The sequence below is a fragment of the Ambystoma mexicanum genome, chromosome 6q (genome assembly GCF_040938575.1).
Source record: "Ambystoma mexicanum isolate Mex_15411 chromosome 6q, UKY_AmexF1_1, whole genome shotgun sequence".
NCBI lineage: Eukaryota > Metazoa > Chordata > Amphibia > Caudata > Ambystomatidae > Ambystoma > Ambystoma mexicanum.
This window is the reverse complement of record NC_090937.1, coordinates 1351062939-1351068938: the sequence shown is the minus strand read 5'-3', so window position 1 is coordinate 1351068938 and position 6000 is coordinate 1351062939.

Here is a 6000-nt window from a genome sequence, read left to right as displayed (position 1 = left end):
CAACTGCATAAGGTAGTAATTGAGCTGACCTAAATGCTTTTTCTGGATCATCAAAGCCCATGGGATTATCCGCTAATCGGGACCAAGCTTTGAAGTTTATTAGGTCCAAACTAATGGCAAAGCGATTGAGAATGTCACTGCCTAAGTAAAAGGCGGCAGGGACGTCTCGCACGACCCAACAATTGTGGACTATGCTCTTGTTGCCAATGGAGATTTTGAGCATACACCTGCTTGGCAGGAGATGTTTGGAATTAGGTGCTTCCAGGTCCATTTCCCATTTGTCTATCAGTTTGAAGGTGGGAATGGCTGGATCTTTTGGGAGTTGGCGAAACATGGCTTCGCTGATGAAGCTCTTACCGTTGTTTACACACACTCGAGCGAGAACAGAGTCCTTCCCATCATTTAACTGAACAGGGATGAACAACTGCTCTTCAATTTGCTGAATATCAGCCAGGCTCTGAGCTGATGTCACATCTTTCTGGACTATAGGAGTGGGAGTGTCTGATTGTGGATTGGTATAGAATTTCAAAGTGTTTCCTTCCAGCGTGGAATACCACTTTAGACTGGAAGGAAGGTTGATTTTCAGAAATAGAGAGGACCCCCCATCACCAGTCTTTTGTCCTACTGCTATGACTGTCACGTCTGGAATTTGGTTATTCTGGAAGTGAAATTCTACTTGGTCAGATTTTTGTTCAACCATGTGGCAGGTGCCGTTTAAACTAACATGGTTGACACTCTGTTTTAATTTTATTGGTCGGCTAGTCTGGGTCCAGAGGACCTTGTTTACACAATCTATTAGGGGTGACAACCTTCTCAGGAGGTCATTCCCTAGTAAACAAGGGGTGCCCTCCGGGGTCACAACTATGACCGGGTGTTTCAGCTTGTGTCGCCCAATTTTAATGTCCAAGTCTGCAGTCCCCTCAACGGGAATTTCCTTCCCGTCAAAGTTCTGTAGTTGTCCCGGAAGAGAGGTGAGAGGAATTTGGTAATTCTCTCCCCTTCCTGCATTCAGTTCGTCAAAAGCCCTTCTGGACAGAAGGGTAGCTTGAGATCCAGTGTCCACCAGTGCCGAGATTGTACCCTGCCCCTGTACTTGTACCGGGGCATAATATCTTCCCTCCTTCTCCTCAAGGGGGCACAGATAATGTACATTTTTGGACAACTGGTGGGCTAACTTTCTGGTTTTGGACATCGATAGCGAAGAGATTTGGGCAGAATTCTGTGGAGAGTCTTGGGAATCTGAAAGAAAAAGTTGGCAACTGGAGATCAGAGCCATTGTGGGTTCCCCTGGTTCCGGTTCTGGGCTGCCCCCCCCTTTTTGGAGGCAGTCCCCAGGATGGGTTTGAACCAGGGGATTTTCTTGCTGTTGGTTCTGGGATGAGATGGTGGGCGGCGGTAGCTCAGTCTCCACATCTCCCCAGTCTGGATTTGCATCCCTAGGGACCCATTTTTCTTTGGGAGGAGTTCCCCCCTCTCTGAAGGAGAAGATCCTTTTCCCAGGATCCTCTGAGGATCCCTCTCCCTCAAACTGGAAGATCTGTACCTCCTCCTCAAACTGAGTCTGTTTGGGTCTTTTGTTTCTCCTACCCCCCCTCTGCTCCTTAGGAGGCAGACTTTCAGGGGCAAGAGATTTCGTTTCCGGTTCCTGGGTTTCCAGGGGCTGTTTACAAGTGAGGAAGGAAGCTTCCTCCAAGGCTTTACACCCCCCTTCCCTTTGTGCCTCCTCCCTGGGAACCGGTGAGTTATCGGGGTGCTGTCCCCGTCATTGTTCTGGAGCACCAGGTCCAGAGTTGGGTGCGTTCTGCGCCGGCACGCCCATCTGAGGGTTCTGCTGAGCCCTCAGTATGTGACCCAGGTCCCGCGCCATGTTTTGAACCTGGCGCTCTAACTGGGAAACCCGCTCAGGCTGATACGGGGCCCTGTTTTCTCCCCTGGGCTGATCCCGGGAAGGGTAGCTGTCCCTCCTCTGGTAATACCCCGGGTTGGGAAGATTTGGGTACCCCTCCACCCTTGGCCTCCCCTCTCCCGGATTCAGTGGTCTGGGCTCAGGGAATTGGGGAAAGAAGGATGGATGGTTTTGGGGCTGGAAGTCGGGTGGATATCTGGGGAAAAAGTCCTGCCCAGGGTTTGGTAAATTTCTGCCCTCCTGTGGGAAGTTTGGAGGGAAGTTCCCTGGGTTAGGTGCTTGTCTGGATCCCCCCCCTTGGGCTGGAGGAGTCCACACATAACCCAGGATGGGTCGATTTCCCTTGTAACGGGGACTTACATAATTAGGAGAGCGAGGGACCCCATTTGTGGGGCTGCCTCCTTGGCTCCCTGTCTGTGACTGACCCGAGGACCTCCTGGGCCTAGCATTATTAGGTGCAGGCAGGTTTTTAGGCCCCCCCATCTCCAAATCCAAAACGGGGGTAACCTTTACCTCTGCCACCTTGGCAGCAGCAGGGGTGCTGTTGGCTTTGGGGTTTTTCTGGGCATTACTTTTGCTATCTACCGGTTTCTGCACCTCATAGATCCGGGTAGCCTGTTCAATGACCCAGTCTAAAGATCTTTTCTCGTGAAAATCCCTCACGAGCTGGGTCATGATATATTTGGGCAAGGCATGGAAAAACGTATTGATAAATTCCCTGCTGTCCGTGCGCACCCTTCTTGTGGTCTGTGCAAAAGCACGCTTTAACTCCTGCACAAATTCTTGTGGGGCCTGATCCTCCCCACATTGCAAATTGTAGGCTGCCTTGCGAGCCTCTTGAGGATTTCTGTGAACAGAAAAATGTTTCAGGATGGCCGCCTTATATGTGGACCATCTTAAATTATTTTGGTCCTCCAGCCCCGCAAAGAAACTGGAGTATTCCGGGGAGAAGGTCCACTTTACATATTGAATACAGCTTTGGCTGTCCTTCATATGGAAAGTCTCCATCATTTGCTCAAACAACTCTAAGTGCTCCCAAACAGAATACTTAGCGTTCTTATGGTAAGGCGTGATGACGCTCCTGATCGCCTTAATCTGCTTTAAAGGGTCCTTAAGCAAGGCCCTTTTTGCCTTATTGGCCTTTTTGGTTCGGGTAACCCTTGTCCATTCTTCCTCGGACTCAGAGGCACTGCTCCCAGAGGTTCCCGTCTGTTCTTCCAGGTTTTCCCGGATTCTGCGAGCCTGGGAATGGCTGGCAGAATGTGGGGACCTGGTCTCCTGTGTCCTGCGCAGTTCAGAGGGGTCTTCAGATTCCTCCTTGCTGCCAGGATTTGATGGGTACCCCCTCCACTGACCTAACTGGGCAGAGGTTTTCAGGATGCCCTTAATGGGCCTACTCTCCTGGGGTTCCCCATTGAACTGTACTGTACTTGGGTGCCCATACCCGGATGCCCACCCCTCCATTCCTGAGTGGTTCTGGCCTATGAGCCCCATACTCTTAGCTGGATAGTAATCTGCCATCCCTGTGGCCCTGTGCTCATGTGCGCCAGGGAACATGGGGGTGGCAGAGTCCAGGGACTGAGAGGTATGAGGGCCTCTGGTACTAGGGCTCCTGAGGTTATGCTCCGGAGTTTCCCTTTCCCAGCGAACCTCATCTCTATCCGCCCCTGCTCCCTGTTGCAATGCAAGAGCCTGCATTTGTGCCTTCAGTTCTTCAGTTAAGGCCTTACTGGACTCTATCAGTCTCTCCTGCATCGCTACCTGTTGTTGGAGCCTATCATTGTGTTCACAGAGGGCCTCGTTTTCCCTCTGTGCTTCCTGGTTGGTCCTGGAGAACTGGGCCAGTCTTTGCTGCAGGAGGGTTACCTCCTGAGCTGTGTCCCTATTGGCCTGCTCCTTTCTTGCTAGAGCATCCTCCACCCTCCTGGTGTGCTCTAACAAGTTCTGGTGTTCTTTTTGGAGATCACCCAGTCCCTGGTGGGCCAGGTGATTTTCTTCCATTTTTCTTTTTAAATGGCAGACTTCCTGGCCTAAGGCGTCTCTTTCCTGACTAAGAGCCTGCATTTGTGCCGCCAGGTCGTCCCTTTGCCGTTGAAGGGCACCAGCTTTTTGGCGCTCCTCATCAAACTCTGCCTGGGTATCCAGGTCTTTCAAGATCAGCTTGTTGCTCTCTACCTTCACTCTATCTAGATGACTTTGCAGGGTGGCTACCTGCTCCGTGCATGCCCTGTTAAAGTCTAATTGTTGCTCCAGCTTTTTCTGGCTCTGCAGTAAGGAGTCCAAACTGTCTTGGTGCTCCTTCTGCAGGGCCAGAAATCTGGTATCCTGTTCTGACTTTTCCTTTTGCAGCACATCCATATCCTCCCTCATTTTAGTGATGTACAGTCTGTTGTCATTTTCTGACTCCTGGCTCCTCTGCAGCCTCTGCTCAGAAGAGACCAGGTCAGATTGGACCTTCTGTAATGCCAGCAGTTGCCTACTCGCCAGATCTTGGCCTTCAGCACATTTGTCCTGCACGGCTCCCATATGTAAATATAAATACGCCGCTACCCTGGCAATCTTATTGTGTTCATCTTTGGCTTTAGGAGCCATATATAGTTCACTCAGGGCCACATGTAAGGGACCCTGATCTCTATATATATCTGACCCTGTTTCAGTGACCTGTTGTGTGATGGCCTGCAACCACGCATCCTGGCCCTGTTCGGTCCATTCACCTCTCACAAATAGCTTATGCAAGAGGTGCTCTCTGGCTATTTTCATGTCTACTAAGGTCGTCATTCTAGAGATTGGTCTGTGTCCTGACTTACAGAAGTTTGTATTTTATTTTTGCAGAACAGAACTTTTCTTGGAGTGTCCCTTTTGAGGAATGCTTCACAGCGTAATGCAGCGTGGTGATCCGACCGGATGTATGTATCCCGTCAGTTAGCACACTGTATTAAGCTGCACAAGTGGTAAATCTAACCCAACGTCTCGGCTCGAGCCCCCAATTTGTAAGGGGATTCAATTCAACACTACAGCTAAGTCAGCGCCTAGTCTATAATACTGAATGAAAACCCTTATTGATATATCTTTAGGTCCAGTTCATGCGTTCTGGATGACTACCCCTACATAACACCCCTCTCTTGGAATCCCCCTGACCCCACTGAGCCAAGAAGTAGTTCTGTTTTGCAAGTTTAAAAGGTTTAATTGATAATTTAAACAATAGATATATATATGACACTTTATAATAAATTAATAATTGAATAGCACACTTAATCTGATATGATAAAGATCAACAACGGAGAATCTGGCACTAGCACACTTCTTTATAATTACTAAGGAGTTGAGATGAAATGGATAAGGTAGCACACTGGTAAATAGGTACAGAAGTATAATGTGGTAGAAAATGCTTTATAGAGTTCAAATGGATGTAATGTTGAATGAAAATGCAATACAGAAAATACTCAATATGATTTCAACAAACAAGGTAATCACTTTTCTCTGGCAATCCCCTCCCCCCCTTGATGCAATGCAAGGAAATGGAAGGAAGCACACAGTTCTCAGAAATGCAATCAATGTAATCAGTTCAATCCCCCCCCAAGCTTAGACAACAGAAGTTTAAAACACAGATAGGAGTTTTGAAAACACAGGCCCAAATTGCTTTGATATGTGCTGGCAATGAATGAGAAATATGCTGGAAACGCTTTTAATTCCCTTTCAGAGGTTCGGGGTGAGTGGTATCTAGTTAATATTAGTCCAGGCTCACACTAGCAATGATGCAGGGATAGTTAGCAGGTTAAACGAATTTCTGGCAAATGGAAGGCAAGCAGCAGCAGTTTTTACATGTGAAGAAATTGCAAATCGCGGTAAAATTCGCGGATGCGTGTTCCGCGATTGCGGTAAAACTATAAGGGGTAGGAATGTGGTTCTTGGTGCGATTCAAAGCTACGATTCTAAGCTATCAGAGGAAAGTTACTGCAAGTCTCTAGCCCAAACGGTCGCGGAGATATGAGCGATTTAATAAAGGTCGTTTTTGGGTTTGCAAATTTCAAAAGCTCAAAATGACAAGTGCAGCTTGCAACTAGCAAATCACAGGTGACAGCTTTACAAATGAC